The sequence below is a fragment of the Adiantum capillus-veneris genome, chromosome 3, assembly GCF_014529385.1.
Source record: "Adiantum capillus-veneris isolate H3 chromosome 3, ASM1452938v2, whole genome shotgun sequence".
Classification (NCBI taxonomy): Eukaryota; Viridiplantae; Streptophyta; class Polypodiopsida; order Polypodiales; family Pteridaceae; genus Adiantum; species Adiantum capillus-veneris.
The window spans coordinates 28877745-28897643 of NC_140933.1; positions in this window are offsets into that span (position 1 = coordinate 28877745).

The window sequence follows — 19899 nt, forward strand, 5'->3', positions numbered from 1 at the left end:
AATATGAGCAGAAACTTTAGCTCATTAGCTACGATTTTCATTTTAAAATCATTTTCCAATTCGGATTGGAACCTTGTGTAAAAAATTCATCAAAATAGGGTCCATTTCTGGCAGCAAAAGCCTTCATGTGGTCCCCTTAACCTAGACTTTCATTTGATTCCAAAGGACACCTCATGCCATATGAAAGCATGACATTGCTTCTTGACAAAGTTTTGTAATCATGCTTGCAATAATGCATTAAAATAAGTGTATCTTTGAAATCATGCCACCTAGTGTCCCACTAGGATTTGATTCTCTCCCAGTAGCTATTTAAAAAGAAATATAAGAAAAGTATAAAAAATACATAGAATATATATATATTGGAGTTTACCCTAAATATAGGATCTAGCTAGGGTGTGAGATGATAATGAAATAGTAGAAATAAAGAATCAATGCTTTTTGCCCCAAGTTAAAGAGGCGGAGCTATTGATGCTTTTCCCATAGTATTTTCTGATGGTAAAGTAAGGATATGTTACCCTTGAGAAAAATAATAGGATGAGATAGAAGGCTTATTATTATACTTAAATATGCATATGTACACTATAAGAAATATAATTATGTATCTAAAAAAATACAAGATAGATCTTGTAGCATGCGTTCCCACTATGTACGTGTCACAGCACGACATCCACCCCCTCTAAACCTGCACATCCTCCGGCATTTGCCAACCTCATGTTAACTTGTGAAAGCAATTGTATCCGCTGTCATCCCATGACCTCCTCCAGGATCATATGGGTAACTCAAAAACTTGTATTGTACTTAGCATTGAGATTCTCCACATATTTTAATTGCTCTTAGATCAGAAGGAATTGTTATATACATCTGTCTCCAAAACATCTGTAACAAATCTCTATTATGCGCAAAATCTTCATGACGTAGAGACATAAGTTCCTCATCCTCCTCTTCAAAAAACACTTCCAGGCTTCCTGTAATATACTTGAAAGATTTTTGAAACTGCACTTTAACCTTCTGACCAACCTGTAAATCCATATGTACCTCTTTCGCATAGAAGTCTGAATCTGCATCTTTATTCTCAAAAGAATCCTCTAGATAGCCTTTCTCAACATCGAGAGAAACCTCAGAAATGTGCATGGTAAACCTCTCATCAATTCTCTCACCTTTTACCAAATACCTCTCCAGCTTTATAGCATAAAACTTTGCATACCTCTCAAATATGGTGTCTAATTCCCTTTCCAAATCATCCTGGTAGGTATGCTCCCGGTCACTTGTAACCGACTGCTCAAAAACCTCCTTGGAGTTAGTCTCTGACACAATATCTTCACCCCTTCTTCCTTTTTGACTCATCGCTAAATTATCTTCAACTGAATCATGTCTCCACTCATCTAGGGAGAACCCTTCTTCATTACATGACTCTGGTGTCAGCATAGAGCTAGCATCCTCTTCTTGCTTCAAGGAATCGCCATGTATACCCTTCCTATCCATAGCAGATAGATGCTCACAAACCTGCTTGCAATTTATACCCTGTGACACAAGACCTAAATCCCTTTTATGCCTCAGATATTGTTTGCATACCTGCAGGCAACCGAATTTCTTAGAACCCTGTATAGTAGGCACTTTATGGCAAGCATCTTTATTTGCATCTTCACACAGATAAGAAATATCACCCCCATCACAGACCATATCCGAAGAGGTTTCTTGCTCTTCTACTCTATCCTCTAATGTCACTTCAACCTGTATAGCATAACCAAACACTTTTCTATCTTTGATTTGTGAATCTTGAAGATTCATAGCTTCATCTGCAGAACCCCAATCCTCATGCAGAGAATCTGCATCTGTCATTCCTTCCTCTGCCATGGAATTGTGAAAGCTTGCTGCATCTAGCTCTAAATAAGGCACAATTTCATGAGTCATCTGCATCACATCTGCTACTCCATATATACAAGACATACATATTACTTTGTCAATGCACTCCTCTTCTTCCACCTCGTCTAACTGAGGTACTTCACAATCCGCAATGCTACTAGCAGAGCTATACTCACAAAGGAAGATATTTTCAGTCACCCCCTCTAAATTAGCACTTTTGTAGCTAGGCATATCCATTTGGGTAGTACCACATGTATCAAACTCGCATAGGAAAGCATTGATAATGGCTTCTTCATCCTGGTATATGTCTTCAGTATAGGCATCCGGATCTTCTAAACTTGGTAAAAGTTCCTGGATCTGCTCAAAAGTAGATTGTAGCACATCACTAATATAGCCGTCTTCCACCTGTTTTCCCTTCACATCCTCTGTCAAAACCATAGCATCCTCATCCTTGTATATACACTCATGTGCATCTTCAAACGAATCAAAAGGAGCGTCCAAATCATCTATCATAGCCGACGAGCTTGCATCATCCTCTAAGTCGCTTTGAGCCGTTTCAGGCACTTGGATAGCATCATGAGAGTCATTATCTTGAGATACGAAGGTTACAAGACCCAAACGTGCATAAATAGCTTCCACTATGTCTGCTTCATCTGCATACAATAAATTTGCATCTTGCAAAAGATATGCATCTATTACTGATTCTAAATTAGCCTGTATGGATGTGTTGACACTTGCATGGCTTATAGGAGACACCAACTCTAGCTGGTCACATCCACTTCCACTCTGCTCCATCTCTTGGTCTTGATTTTCCAAGCATACCTGTGTTATAGCTGTAGAAAACTCACCCCAGCTGCTTGCATATACACTTGCATAGTCTTGAACTTGGTGCTTGAAATCATCACTCACAAGTTCAACAAATGCTGCAATCATCCGAGCTTCTGGAATTTCTTGAAGCCTCATCTCTGTCACATAGCACTCAAGATATCCTTCTGGATCATAGCCTTCGAATATATTAAGCTCATTATATACAGATTGCAAAGCGCTTTCAATCGCTTTTTGAATCCGGTCTTCTTCTTCAAGCCATTTGCATCTGTCTGCAAGCTCTTTCATTTCAGCATATAGCTGCTCCACTTTGCTAGCCATCTTTATGTACTCTCACCCCGGCTTGTTCGCGTCGGGTTCACCAAAAATATGTCGAGAAATTTGCGGTCTTGCCAAGAAAGCACCGGGCTTATGGCTGTGAGAGTTTGTGAGAGAACTCGACAAAAACTATATGAAGGAGTTAAACCATAGATGCCATGAAGACTAGGGTTTGGAAAGAAGTACAATCAAAGAAGCCCACCCATTCTCTCTTGCACTCACACGCACAAAGAAAGAACACAAAAGAAAATGTCAAAATAACACAAAGATGAAAACATCAAGGCTATGGTCATATCGTATCATGGGTAATATAAAAGGGTTAACAGATGAGTTAATGGCATTCAATCTTGGCTGGCCAAATAGGCTACGAATTGTTCTTTGGAATTGTAGTTTTGTGCTTACCATAATATATATATTTTGTCTAGTGATTGGGATTAATTGTGTGTACAAATCCTCTTGGTTCATAGCAAGAAAACTACGCTTACGTCAAAAGAAAATTTATAGTCTATGAGAGATAGTATGATAGGATCCGGTGATAGAAGTATTTCATTGAGCCTTTCTGGGCCAAAGAGAAACACTATACGTTGTTGAAAGTGTATTTTACGGCTAATCCATACGTTAATTCTAATAGATCGTACAGAGTGAAAGCGATAGAAATTATCATCATGTGGGTTATTAATCTAGGATAGTATGTGAGAAATGTAGATATGAGAGAAGAGAAGAGAAGAGATGAGAAGTTTCCCTCCCAAGCCCTATTCTTGCCCGTAGGCAATAAGGATACTGCGGGGAGAGATGTACCTGTAGCAAGGAGAACCTAAAATTTGTAGAGAGGATGAATTACTAAGAGTGAAAGAGATAGATTTGGTTAAAGAGATGAGATTAGATATATATATATATATATATGTTGGATTAGAGATGAAAAAGAAAACAACAAGAAATCAAGAAAACATCAGTGTAGAACACATCTTACTTGACAAACCCTTCGACACCATTATTGATGGAGAGAGAAGAAGAGTGGAGAATTCCACTTTGATTGATACACCAAGTGTAAGACCTTCTTTGATTAGAGTTGATCTCCCAAGGGTAGCTTGTTGCAAGAATGGCTAGTCTTCTTCTAGGAAAAAGTGTAGGCTTGGGCTTATGTTAATGGCTAAGTACAATTAGGCGTTACTACTCACTCCCTCATGAATTCCTCTCATCAATGGCTTGAATGCTTGAGTTCCTTTTCAAGGAAGAAGAGGTCCCCTTTTATAGGTGAAGGGAACCCCCAAGGGTTTACACAAGAAGAGAGGAGCCAGTGTGAATAGGAATTGGAAAAGTTGGAAATGAGCTGTCCCTGCATGATGTGGACAGACCGGGGTCCAGTATTTTGATCATATCTCCTCAACCGTGGCTCCAAATAAAAAAGTAAAAATATGAGCAGAAACTTTAGCTCATTAGCTACGATTTTCATTTTAAAATCATTTTCCAATTCGGATTGGAACCTTGTGTAAAAAATTCATCAAAATAGGGTCCATTTCTGGCAGCAAAAGCCTTCATGTGGTCCCCTTAACCTAGACTTTCATTTGATTCCAAAGGACACCTCATGCCATATGAAAGCATGACATTGCTTCTTGACAAAGTTTTGTAATCATGCTTGCAATAATGCATTAAAATAAGTGTATCTTTGAAATCATGCCACCTAGTGTCCCACTAGGATTTGATTCTCTCCCAGTAGCTATTTAAAAAGAAATATAAGAAAAGTATAAAAAATACATAGAATATATATATATTGGAGTTTACCCTAAATATAGGATCTAGCTAGGGTGTGAGATGATAATGAAATAGTAGAAATAAAGAATCAATGCTTTTTGCCCCAAGTTAAAGAGGCGGAGCTATTGATGCTTTTCCCATAGTATTTTCTGATGGTAAAGTAAGGATATGTTACCCTTGAGAAAAATAATAGGATGAGATAGAAGGCTTATTATTATACTTAAATATGCATATGTACACTATAGGAAATATAATTATGTATCTAAAAAAATACAAGATAGATCTTGTAGCATGCGTTCCCACTATGTACGTGTCACAGCACGACAACGTGTTGTCACTTTGAAACCGATTCAATGGAAGCCCAACGCCAAATGTCCGGATATCCTCTTTTCTTTGGAGAGCCTGGAGAGGATGCATAATTATTTTTAGCAAATTTCAAGATGTCTTGTCATATCAAGAGGATAGTAACTGATCAAGAACGTATAGAGATGTTTGAGGTGGTCCTTAGGAAAGATGCTAGCACTTGGTTTGACTCTTTGCATGAGGAAGTTAAAGGGAATTACACAGAAGTTGTGAATCATTTCAAGAGATACTTATTTGATCCCCAAAACACTCAAAAGCTATGGCAAGACATTGTTTCTCATAAGCAAAAAGACTTAGATGACTACTACTTGTACAAGCAAGAGTTTCTACGTCTTTGGGTTGTATGGGTGAGAAATGTTGCTAACCCTGGTGATGGTGCAAAGTTCCTAAAGAAGGAGAGGTTCATAGCCAGACTCTATCCTAACCTTAAGGTAAAAGTTGAGGCGAGTACACCTGCTACCTTTGATGCAGCTGAAACTAGGGCTGCTGAGAAATATAGAAAACTCAAGTGCCTAAGGGGGGAGGTTCCAATAGAAGGTCTTAGACCCAAAGGTAAGTCACAAGCATCGACATCTAGGGAGCTTCCTGAGGTAAAGGCAGAAGTGATTGAGAAGTTAAATGAATCTTTAAGCAGCCTGTCAATTCACCTTGCACAAGTTGTAGGTCCAAAGGGACAAGCAAAGAAGTCTAAAGAGCGAGATTCACGACCTAGGAGAGTCTTGCAATGTTGGAATTGCGGTGAGTGTGGACATGGGATGTATAATTGTCCTTGGCCCCGTGGGGAGCCAGGGAGACCTAACTTGAATTACCCAGTGATGAATGCAGGAGAAGGAACTAGTCAGCAACCACGGCTTCTACAAAGGCCAAATGGAGCAAGACCACCTCCACAAGGAGTGGAAGGAGTTCCACCTTTGCCAAACCCAAATGTGCATGTAGTAGAGGTGACAAACTCAAATGAGGTCGACATGTAAGCAAATGGCATTAAGCGTGGCCGAGGAAAAGGTAAAGAGAAAGAAGGTGTCACATCACAAAGTGACCATGGACGAGAAAAGAAGGCAAAGGAGACCAAGGAAGCTAAGAGGACTCGACGTCGTATCAATCTCCAAGACTTCCCTCTTGGACATGGTATGGCTCCATACAACCTATTGGAAGACATGAGAGGTAAGGGTCTTGATATCTCATGGCCTCAGTTTCTTGCATTATGCCCACAAGTTAGGAGGGATTTAACAAAGGTAGTTAGCACTATGAGAAAGGTAAAAGAGAGTGTGCCTGTTGTAAAAATTGCACATGCTGAAATGAATGAGGATATTACACCTGTGCTAGATTGTTACATCAAAGGAAGATTGGTTAGGAAACGTCTAGTGGATGGGGGTGAACAAATTTGCATCATGACAGAGGGACTCATGCAAAAACTAGGCATGCACATCCATGAGACACTTGAAATTAAAGTCAAGATGGAAAACAATAGCAAAGCTAGGTGTGTAGACATTTGTAAAAATGTTTTTGTAGAGGCCTTTGGCATTAAGAAGGCGGTGGATTTTTATGTTATGTCTACCAAAGGAAATGGTTACCCATTTATCCTAGGGAGACCATGGCTAATGAAAATGCGAGCTTTGCAGGATTGGGAGAGTGGAAAGATAATTTGCAGGAATGACAATCATAAGAAGGTTTTCTTTGACATGAAGGAGCAACGCCAAGAGGAGCTCCATGAAGAGTCATCTCAAAGTGAGACGGAGGAAGGCTAGACCGATAGCACTTCAGAAGGAGAAAGTAGCGGCAGCATTACTGAAGAGGAGTCTTCCATCGAAGTCATGGAGTTAAGGTTTAAGCCAAACAACCAGGAGACCTCTTCTCGAGGTTTGGAAGAGGTAGGTACTCAAGAGAACCAAAATGTGCAAGATGAAGAAATGTTAGAAGGTATGTTGTCTACAACACTTACAAAGGACGAAAGAGAGGAGTTCAAATGTGTGCTAGGGAAATTTCCGAGGCTTTTTGCTAAAGACTACACCGATGTGCGTGGAGTAGATGCTGTTCAACACAAAATTGAGTTGAAGCCAGAGGCCACACCTAAGGCTCAGAAGCTACGAAGGCTAGGAGTCATCAAGGAGCAGGCTTTACTCAAGGAGGTAAGAAAGCTTCTAGCAGCAGGTTTCATTTATCCAGTGGAGAATTCGGAGTGGGTCTCTCCCGTTGTTGTCACTCCTAAGAAAAATGGCAAGTGGAGGGTGTGTGTGGATTACCGTCCACTCAATGAGGCAACAAAAAGAGATCACTTTCCCCTCCCATTTCAAGATGAGATACTAAATAAGGTAGCTGGTCATGAGAAGTACACTGTGTGTGATGGCTACTCGGGTTACTTTCAAATATGTATCGCATTGGAAGATCAATTGAAGACAACCTTCATCACTCCTTGGGGTTGTTATGCTTTTAGAGTCATGCCATTTGGTCTAACAAATGCTCCTGCAACTTTCCAACGCTTCATGAACATGGTGTTTCAAGCATTCTTTGGAAAGTCCATTAGGGTTTTTATTGATGATTTTTGCATTTATAGCTCAAAATCATTGCATCTACAAAGGGTAGAAGAAGGTTTAAAGAAGCTCTACGACATGGGAGGTCAACTCAACCCCGACAAGTGTCACATAGTTGAGGATGAAGTGATCTTGCTTGGTCACAAGGTTTCCTATAAAGGCATTGAGGTGGATCCTTCAAAGGCAAAGGCTCTTATTGAGCTCCCATCACCCAAGAATCTCAAAGAGGTAATCTCATTCATTCAAAAGGTGAAGTATATGTCACGCTTCATTCACTTAGCTTTGGAGTTGCTTCATCCTTTGCAAAAGTTGACACAACAGGTAGAATTTGCATGGTCTGATGAGCTTGAAGAGTACTTTTGTAACATTAAAGTCATCCTGTCAAAACTACCAACACTCATGCCTCCTTGTTGGGAGTACACATTCTTTGTTAGCTCTAGTGTTGGGAAAGAAACAATTGGAGCGGTTTTGCTACAACAAGATCCCCATAGTACCCGGATGCGACCCATCTACTTTGCTAGTAGGGTCATGAATGCTTTGGAGAGAGGCTACACGAAGGCAGAACTCATGATGCTTTCTCTCATGTTTGCGGTGAGAAAGTTTAGATCCTACTTGCTACCAAAACCTTTTGTAATCCTCACTGCAGAAAATTTGTTTCCTTGGGTGTCATCTCAAATGAATCTTAGCACTAGGATCTCAAAGTGGATTATGGAATTGCAAGAGTTCCAATACTCTTTCAAGGTAGAAAATACTGTGTGTGCACAATTGGCAGGGATCCTTACTTATAGGGTACATGAGAAGGAGATTAAGGTGCCTGAAGTAAATACCCTACCATTGCCACCACCTAAAAGTATTCCTAATTCTTTTACCTTGTTCTTTGATGGAGCTTTTCGACGAGTCACAGGAAAAGCAGGGGGAGGGCTAGTATTTCTCAACCCAAGTGGAAAAGTGGTCATGAAAGAGAAGGTCAATCTACCAGGTTCAACTAGCAACAATGAAGCAGAATACGACACACTACTTCATGGTTTAAAGATATGCATTGGCCAAGGTATACAACATCTCATGGTAAAAGGGGATGCACTTCTCATTGTGAAGCAAATTTTAGGCATTTGGGCATGCAAGAGTGAAAGCTTAAGGACAAAAGTTCATGCCATTCGTAGATTGTTTAATCAATTTGAAGAAGTGCAACTATATCATCTTCCTAGGAAATAGAATGAAGATGCCGATTTACTTGCACAACAAGCAGTTACATGTGTTGAGAAAGAAGTGCAGGTCATCATGGTGGCAGCAACTGTCAAGCAACCGAGATACCAGGGATTGGTGTCATTGACTCCCATTATTACCTACATTTTGGAGGGTGAGTTTCCACAAGACTTCACGAACGCTCAGAAGAGGAGACTCATGAAAAAGGCAAGCGCGTTTCTCTTTCTAGAAGGATCCCTCTATCAAAGAGGGAAGGATCAAGTGTGCAGAAGAGTACCAACTATCAAGGAAATTCCAGCCATTCTAAAAGGTTTGCATGAAGAGGCATGTGGTGGTCATTTTGCCCAAGAGTTAACTGTGAAGAAGATTTTTCTTGCGGGGTATGTTTGGCCAAGTCTGCATGTGGATGTCCAACATTGGTGTAAAACTTGTCACAATTGTCAAGTAAATGGGAATACAAGATTGGTGTATGGTCCAAGGAAAATGGTGCTTGCAAATGGACCCTTTGAAAATTGGGGCATTGATGCTATGGGTCCTCTCCCTAGGACAAAAACTGGTAAACTCTACATTCTAGTGGCGGTAGACTATATGACTAGGTGGGTGGAAGCACAAAGTGTGGCAAAGGTAACTAAGAGGACAGTGAGCAAATTTGTCTACACTCACATTTGTTGTAGATTTGACACACCTTTGGAGATTGTTTCTGATAATGGTCCAGGGTTTAGAAAGGGCTTTCTCACAGAGGTCTGTGAAGAACTTCACATTCTACATCGTCATAGTACACCCTACTATCCCCAATCCAATGGTCTGGTAGAAAAAGCTAATGGTGTCATTGCAGGCATCATTAGAAAGATGGTGAGAAACAAGACAAAGTTGTGGGATGACTTCCTGGATGGTGCCTTCTGGGCGTATCGAACCACATATAGGGAAGCCATGGAGTTCACACCATTTCACTTGGTCTATGGTCAAGAGGCTTTACAACCAATTGAGCTCAACATTCCAACAATGCGACTTCATGGCAAAGCAGCACAAGATGATCAAGAATCATGGATAGATCGACTTCTTACCCTAGCTGAGCTTGAGTGGAAAAGAGAAGCAGCATATGAGTGCTACAAGAGGAAAGCTACGCAGGTGAAGGAGAAGCTTGACAAGAAACTAAAGGACAAAGGCATCAATGAAGGAGATCTTGTGCTAAGGTATGACAATCGACTCGATAATCGTTTTGATGCCAAATTTGAAACTAGATGGTAGGGGCCATAATTAGTCAAAAAGGCTTTCAACTCAAGTTATTATCAGCTTACGGACTTGAATAGGAAAGAGTACTCTAGGAAGGTAAACGGGTATCGCTTGAAGCCTTATTTGAGTCGCCTTCTACCAAAGATCTGTCAAAGGGCAGCTATCTCATGTAAGTATTGTTACATGAAGCATGAGTGTAACTCAAACCAAAATTCTAAGGGGACAAACAATGAAGACCTCGTCAAGGACTCTGAAGCACTCTCTTTGGAAAAGATGCTCTATGATGGTACATGAATATACCATCATCCTCGGGAAGGGCTAACGATAGCCGTTTTTCAGCTTTCCAAAATTGCCATAGTAAGCTACCTCACCCTATCAAATCACTCAAACATTTTGGTTATCCCTACCATTTCACTGTACATAGGCGTGTGTGACTTAGGGACTTTCTCCATATTTTCTTAAAAACCCTCAGCTAGCTAGTCACTGGGCTAGTTGAGCCAAAAAAATATAAAAATATAAAAAATATAAGTATATTATGATCCATTTGTGTGTAAATATTTCATTGTATATAGGGCCTAAATAAAAGGATTTTTCATAATTATTTTGGTATTTATTTAAATATTTCTACCTATGGTGTGTTATTTATGCTATGTACATTGACTCACCATTACCATATTTTCTCTTACCATTTTGCATACTCTTTATTCCATATAAAAATAATTTCATGCAAGCTTCTCTTATTTTTGGTGTAACTCCATCCCAACAAAAATCCAAAAAAACTAGTTTTATTTATGTGTATATTTTTTCACTATTGTGATTTTTCCTTCCTACATCTATTCTCTTTTACTCTCATAAATTAGAACACAAAAAATATTTATCTTTTTATGGTAGACTTATAATGAGAGAGATTTATTTTGACCCATTTATATTTTTTCCACCTATATTATTTATATTTGACATGTACATATTTTTTTAGACCCCTCAATATTTGATTTTCTTAGTTGTACTATTCACTTATATCATGATCTCAACAATATCTTCAATTATAGACCTACCAAATAAGCTCAAGGGTATGTGGAATGCGTGCATGCACCATGGGGAGCTCACTCTTGGAGGTATTCAAAAGAATCATCCAAAGAAGGACCTCACAAGGACCTTGTGCAGTGGAAAAAACAGTCCGTTTTGCTGAATTCTTAAAGATCACATGCTCCCCGAATTTGAAAAGGTGATACAAACAAAAGTTGTAGCTCGTGAGCTAAACTTTCACCTTAACTTTTTTTCATATTGTTTTGAGCTACGAGCCGTGAGCTAGGATTTTATTTGTGGACCACAGTTTGCCCATGCTATGCAGCCACACTCCCTCTTCCACTTTATCATTTTCCTCTTTCACACACACCTCTCCACTCATCATCCCCACCTCTCTCACCACTCCTCTCTGCACCCTACTCACCTTCTTCTCAACCTTGAAGAATAAGAGAAACCATGGTAAACTCATGTCTCCTACACACACTTCCATTCCAAAATTGACCACCTAGTCTCATTTTTTCTCTTCCATATTACCCATATTTATCAAAAAAACCACAAAATTCAGCCTCTTCTCTTGAAAGACAGCATCATGGTGATTGATTACTCATGTTCACTTACCTTGGCTCCCAAGGAAGGTCAAGAGTGGAGAAAACCCGTACCGTCAAAGCTAGTGAACCGTCAACAAGCGTCAAAATTGACCCTACTCAAGACACTTGGAGCATCGACATTGTAAGAAATCCATGTTTTCTTACCTATTAAGAGTTTTTTCTTCTTTATCTGTATCCTACATGGATACTCCCATTGTAAGTATCCAATTCCATTTGTAAATCAATAAAAATACTAACTCTACTCATTTACTAACACTAACCTAGTATGAAAAGTCCTATCACCTCCACTTCTCTCTTCTCTCTCTTCTTCATCTATCCCCACCAACTTCTTGATAATTCCAAGAAAAAGAAATTAGATAAGTGCTGAAAATCTAACCCAACCATGGTTAGAGGAGTAACCCTAGCCCTCAAAATTGCTATAAAAGGAGGGTGTAGCTAGCACAAAAAGGGGGATCCATAAGCAAGAGCACTATGCTATAGCTTGAGAAGCCAAGCTCAATCTCTCTAGAAGGAGCTCTTGAGTGGAAGCTCATTGTCATATGTTGTGTATGTGTTGTAATAGGGGTGATTAGCACGGGAACTCTATGCCATTGTAAGAGAGAGAGTGATCATTCAATTGAGAGTGGAAAATCTATCATTCCTCCTACTAGTGTAAGCCCAACATTTGCTGAATCAAGGAGGGTGGATTTGGACTAAGCTTGGATACTTTGTCTCTCTTCCAACGTGAAGTAATGGACAACAATGATTTGTAAGTGTCTTGGTGATATTTTTAGTTCTTGATAGCTTGTGTCTGGGTGTTGTCATCAATTTAGCCATAAATCCCACATATTGTAAGAGGGCGACAGGGTGGAGAGTACTCCCCTGGCCTTAAGACAGTGATTAGGGTGGCTTTTCTTGTGATGTGTCGTGGTGAAATTTACTCAAGCTATGTTGAACAAATACTAATCTCACTTTGATCGGTCATGATAGATTTGTAAGAAGGTATTAGTGCAACAATCACCCCCTCCCCCTTCCCTCTTTCTTACATATATAATTGTGTTTGCTTGATCATTGCCGATACATTTCAAAGCAGCCCGAGCACTATCTCTCTCTCTCTCTCTCTCTCTCTCTCTCTCTCTCTCTCTCTCTCTCTCTCTTTATGCGTCCTAGTTCGCATCCAAAACTAGGTGGTGCCCCAGATTTGTCTAGGGTTAGGTTGCGGGTTTGTGTGTGTGTTTGCTGTTTTTTTCCAATCCCCAACCCAATTGAGCAGCACGGGATCCTCGAAGAGTGCTTAGAGGCCACTCTTCTTGTTACCCTCCCCGGACCGCCTCAATACCTTCCTTCAATCCTTTCCCCTTGAGCTTCTTGTTGATTTTGTCCCTTTGGCTTGTCTCTTTGGTGATGTAGTGATCAATGGACTCTTCTCTATCTAGCTCAAGTCGTTGGAGATCTAAGATCCTTTCATGTAGAACCTCTTTTGGTTTTTTTGCCACTCTTGCAAGAATGCGCAAGCTTGAGAGCTCTACCTCAATGGAGAGAAGTGCCTCCTATCCATAAACTAGATGAAAAGGGGTGAATTGGGTAGATACCTTGAAAGATGTCCTATACGCCCAAAGAGCAGCCGTCAAATGACAATCCCAATCATTAGGCCGGTCCACAACCTGCTTAGAAATGATCTTACATATCATTCCATTCACTTTTTCCACCAATCCATTGCATTGAGGATAGTAGGGTGTGGAATGCAGGTGTTTCACTTTTAACCTCCTCAAGCTGAGATCATTCAGAAGCTCAGCCCTAAAACCTGGGCCTCGATATGATAAGATTTCTAGGGGTGTTCCAAACCTACTACAAATATGATCAAAAATAAACTTTGATACCTCTTCAGCTGTGATTCGGGTTGTGCTTGTTGCTTCCGCCCATCGTGTCATGTAGTCCACACCCATGATGATGAAAACCTTTCTTGTAGAAGTACGAGGTAGGGGACCTATTGCATCCACACCCCACTTTTCAAAAGGGCCATAAGATATTATTGGGACTCGAGGCTCATATGTTAGTCGTCTATCCCTAGCAATTTGGCATGGCTTACATGCCTTACACCAATATTGGACATCACGATGTAAGCTCGGCCAAATAAACCCTGCTTGTAAAATCTTCCTACTTGTAATATCTTGAGAAAAGTGACCACCACAGACATCATCATGACATGAAAGAAGAATTTTCTCTATCTCTTGCAAACCTGGTACTCTCCTCAAGACCAAATCTTTCCCTTTGTGATCTAAATCATCCCCGATCAACTGGTAAGGTGTGGCCTTCTTAACTAGTCTATGTCTTTGCACCTTGTCTAAGTGTTTGGGACACTCACCTGCTTGTAGAAAGAAGATAATGTCTTTTAGCTCCTCTTGACCTTGATATTTGGGTTCATATAGTTTCACACCTCCTACCGCCATTTAAAGCTTTTCATTTGCGAGTAAGTCTGCTTCCTTATTATGAGTTCTCACAATGTGTTGTACCTGTGTTGCTTTAAAACCCTTCATCAAAGCTCTTACACTACTAAGCCACTCAAACAATGTACGATTCTTGCACTTCCAAGTCCCTTGGATTTGCCTGACCATTAGCAAAGAATCACCTTTTATAATAAGTCTTTGTATGCCTAATTCTTTGCATTCTTCTAACCCAAGGGTTAGAGCAGCATACTCAGCCTCATTGTTAGAGTGAACGTTGGGTAGAGTGATACCTTTTCTAACCATTACCTCCTTTTGTGGGTTCAAAATGATGATCCCCCCTGTTAGCTCCGTCAAAGCATAAAGTATGGGCATTATCAATCTCCTTCACTTTGTTTTGAGCCTTCCTCTCTTTGTAGTCGTGATCCTTCCCTTTCTCTCACTTTGTAGGTGAGAATGTCTACAAGTCCTGCTCTTGTGCTATCTTCTACAAGGAAAGTGTATTCAAATTCTTGGAGTTCAAGCACCCACTTTGCTATTCTAGATGAGAGGCTCATGTGTTGTACTACATATGGTAGATTGTGCTCTAAGGTGAGAAAAACAAATGGCACAGGGAGAAGATACAATCGAAACTTCCTTACCGCAAACAAGATTGCAAAGACCACTTTCTCCATTTCAGTGTATCTCTTCTCGGCCGAAGTCATCACCTTGCTTGAAAAATAGATCGGACTCATGTATGATGTTTTAGGATCTTTTTGCATCAAAACAACACCAATTGCTTCGAAACCTACACTTGGAGTGACATAGTAGGTCTCCTTTGGATCTGGTGGCATTAGGATTGGGAGAGAGCTAAGAATGCCCTTTACTTCCTCAAAACATTTTGCATGTTCCCTCCCCCATTCAAATGTAGATTGGCTTGCCAACCTATGCAAAGGGGCGATGGCTTCTGCTAGGAGATGGATGAAGCGAGACATGTACCTCACTTTGTGGTTGAAGGTCATTAGCTCCTTAGTTGTTGTTGGTGGAGATAATGACAAAAGGGCCTCTACTTTAGAGGGATCCACTTGAATTCCTTGTGAAGAAACCACACGGCCCAGCAAAACCACCTAAGATTCACCGATATGACACTTCTCTGGGTTGAGTTGTCCCCCAAATTGATGGAGCCTCTTAAGCCCCTCTTCAACCTTTTGGCAGTGAAGTGATCTACAACTATAAATATAGAAATCATCCATAAAGACTCTTATAGATTTTCCAAATAATGGTTGAAATACAAATATTGTGAATCTCATGAAGGTGCTAGGAGCATTGGTGAGCCCAAAACGCATTACTCTGAATGCAAAACATCCCCAAGGTGTGATGAAGGTGGTTTTTGGTTGGTCCTCTTCTGCTATTCTAATTTGGAAATATCCTGAATACCCATCACACACAGTGTAGCATTCGTGACCTGCTACTTCATTCAAAATTTCATCTTGGAAAGGGAGAGGGAAGTGGTCCCTCTTTGTCGTAGCGTTGAGGGGTTTGTAATCCACACAGACCCTCCACTTACCATTCTTCTTGGGAGTGACTACAATAGGTGATACCCATTCGGAGTTGGATACTGGATAGATGAAGCCAACCTTCAAGAGTTGATTCACTTCTTGTAGGAGAGCCTTTTGTTGCACAGATCCTAGTCGCCTTAACTTTTGAGCCACGGGTTTGGTCCCTGGTTTCAATTCACTTCGATGCTCTATTACATCTACACCTCTTATTTGTGAGTAGTCAGTGATAAACAAATTGGGATACCTCCTTAACATATTGATGTAGGACCTCTTCTCCTCACAAGTAAGATCTTTTGCAAGCATCTTCTCAAATCCTTCTTCAAGGTGGTGGCATATTTCATCCCCTCGTGTGTGATTGTCTGTTGGCTTTTCTTCTATAGAAACATCTTGGGTGTTGGCGTTGAATACAATTCCCATTACCTCCAAAGAAGACTCCTCTTCACTGGCTGATGCACTGGTTGATGCTTCCTCATCACTTGAGTAAGGACTCTCCTCCTCGCTCTCTTCATCTGCCGTGGTTTCATAGTTGATATCTAGTTGCTTTCTTTCTCGCCAATCATACACCATTGGTTGACCCTTCTTAAGAATCAAACGACCACTTCCCCATTTTTTATCTGCATTCACAGCAATGAGACAAGGCCTCCCTAGGATGATGGGATATCCCTCCCCCTTAGCTGGCATGACATACATATCCACTCGTGCATCTATGTTACATACAGAGACTTTTACATTTTCAATGATTCCAAAACACTTCACACTTGAGTTGTTGGCTAGCCTAGCTTGACAATTAGAGGACTTTGTAATTTCAAGCCCTAACGTGTTCATTGATTTTTCCGTGATCACACACATTTGAGCTCCACCATCAACATATACATTAGACACCTTTTTACCCCTTATGTAAGCATCCACAATGGGTTCCACATCTTTTTGTAGCTTTGAGGCCACAACCTTAATGGAAAGATTTTCTTTCTTTTTTGGAATTCTTGTACTTACCAACTTTGGCCATTGCCTTCTTACTTTGGCTGATAGGTGTAGAAGTTGAGGCCATGAAATGTTTGGCTTTTGGGTTTGTAAATCCTCCAGGATGTTGTAGGGCTTTAGCTCCTTTCCCAATGGGAAGTCGTTGATACCAATTTCCCTTCACCTTGATCTTTTCTTCCTGCTACTTTCAGTTTCTTCCATCTTTGACTTCTTCTTCTTGTCCCTTCTGGCTGAATTTGTTCCTTCACTTCTCATGTCTTCATCCTTATCATGTGCTCTTGTGCGTTTTTCTACCGGCATAACATCAAAGTTAGAGTATTCTCATCTATTACCTCTTCTAGCTTGATGATGTTGACTCCTCTTTCTTCCTCCTCATGAGGGACGGGAGGTATATTTGCTGGTGGTGGTGGTCGAAAAAGGATTTGTGGGCCTTGAGCTAGTTCTTGCTGCACAGTGAGAGGAGGCGGTCTGGGGGGATATATGTCTCCCGGAAGTCGCCTTGGATGTGGACAATTGTACATGCCATGGCCCATTTCATTGCAATTCCAACATCGCAACTCTTGAGCTTGTCTTCATTGATTGCGATTCCCTTCTCTTGGTTGTCGTTGTTGAGGTAGGCCCTGTACTAGATTCAGAGTGAGGTTCTCAAGCTGTTGAGTTAGCCTTTGTAAAACCTCTTGTTGAGAGTTATCTCCTATTTGTGAAGATTGTGCAAGAGGGGCCCTAATTGGTGCTTCCATGGTTTGTGAAGACTCCCTCTCACTCACTTCATTCAAACCCCTTGCTCTATCTGCTTGGAAGTGTAGTTTTCTAAACTTGATGATGGCTACCTCACGTGCTTCTTCGAAGGTGGATGGGAATTTTAGCTCTACTTTAGCCTTTAAAAGTGGATACAAGCCAACCATGAATCTCTCTTTTTTTAGAAAGTTAGGTGCACCACCATGATTTTCTAATGTAGCCTCCCACCTACCCCATAGATTGACAAAGGTTGCTTCATAAGAGGGATAGTCTTCAAGTGATATACCTGCTTATGTCCAATAAGAAATTTCCATAGTCCTTCAGAAGTATCACCTTGCCCAAACTTGGAAAGTAAGCTTGCTCGCATTCTCTCCCAGTTGGACTTGATTTGGGGTTGCAAGGTCTCATACCATGCTTTAGCTTCTGCTTTTAGAACCAACGGAAGGCTCGTAGCTCTACTTCCTCTTCATCTCTCCCGGATATGAGATGTGCCATCTCCAAGTTGTCAAGAAACTCTTGCGCATCTTCCCCACTTCTTGCATAGAACGTGGGAAAAGAACTTGACATTTTGTTTAGACCTTTTGAAATTTCTTTTTTTAAAAGAAACTTTTCTCTTACGGACCGCACAAGATTCTTGACACTATAAATCTGATTACATTAAAATGAAGATGTACACATCCATTGTTAATTCGTACTTTATCATAGGTAGAATAAATGGATTAATTGAAGCATTGATTTCATTGAGGCGAGTGGATCCAAATATCCTCCTTATGATAGATTGAAACCTAAACTTAGTTGCAATGATTATATGAATGGATTGCCGAGCAATAGGCCTAAAAGGTTCATTGTTTTGATCGTGATTCATGTGCTACTCCTCGTTGTTGGTTTGAAGACCTCGTTCCTTCATATGGCCCTTGAGCACCCCTTCACCACTCCTTTTTCATGCCTTTAAAACAAAATGAAAATGTGAACATCAAAAGAAGTTTCATAATTGATGATTGGAAGTATAATTGGATTGGGTGATGCCAGTATTTCTCTAAGTCTTTCTGCACCAACAATAAAAACAATGCGTTGCTGGAAAAAGACTTTTCTATCTATGTGAACATTTACTCTAATGTGTTGTGAAAAATGGAATGGATAGATGGGAACTCCATTGTTCATCACTAAAAAAATTGAAGGTAACTTGGAAATATGCATGTATGTTCCTCCGTGGGGGCACCACTTTATGAGGGCGAGCTTTTTGAAATGGGGCCTCTAAACCCAAACCAATGGACCTACCCTCATAAAATGTTCGTAAACAGGTACGCACACTACTTGGAGCACCACCTTCTTTTGGGAGTGGAGAAGGAAACCAATCAAAATAACACTTGCACTCACCCACTCAAGCAACACACTTTGAAAACCCCCTTACTCTATATACACTTTGGACACTTGAACACCATCAACGATTATGCAAACCAATGCCGTGCATTAAATGAAATATGCAATTTGTGGAATAGCATTCACCTTCTCCCCATAAGAATACCCATAATACATCCAAACTCCTCCTCTCTCAAGCACTCATCAAAAAATCATGCCCACAAGACTTGCCTCTCAAACACACAAGAGAATCACTTACATCAAACTAACACACTTTGCATAGAGAGCTCATCTCCATCTATGCAATGCCGTGACACAAATAAAATCACCATGAGAGGTAGCCACATGCATATGTAATGAAACAAAAGAGAGTTGGAGTGAGAAATTTCTTTAGACCAATTGAATAAGTGTGGAGAAAACAAACCAATGGTAAATTGAGAATAGAACACTTACTTGATTTCTCGCACACCTTTTAAGGGGAGGACAGACGCTGGCTAACCATCACGAATTGCGACACTTGAAAGTCTTGAAGATGATTTAATGATCATTAACATAACCATGAGAGAGATCATGATGTATTTACAAGTTATTGAGGTGCTACAAATGATTTATTGGGTTGATGGAGTAAGAGATTGTAGAATAGAAAGAGTGGAGCATAGAGTTGCACTTCCTCCAAAGAGGAGGGTTAGGAGGGAGGATGTGAAAGAGGGAGAGTTGGGGTTTTCTCTACTATTGATCAAGAAACAACATGAAGTTGAAAATATAGGTGTGTGTCATTGAGTCTCTCCAAGGGGGCTATTTATAGTTGTGTAGGAGTGGGATTATGCTATACTTAATTAGGGTGCGTGATTAGCCCTAATTAAGTGTCCTTTGACCACTCATTGAATATTGGACATAAAAGGGACTATTTTTTCACCAAAATATCATTTTAAACCGTTAAGTCTCCATAGGGGTGCATAATGTAGGTGAGACCCACCATGAGGCCCTACGGGTGGCTCCTGCGGGGTATCTCAACTTGTCTGTCTTGGCATTTAGAAAGCATCTTTAGGTTGGTCCCATCACATGCAAGTGACCTTGAACACTCATTGCTATTCTAGAAGATGATTAGGGGAGAAATAAGATCTCACTCTCTTGATTTACT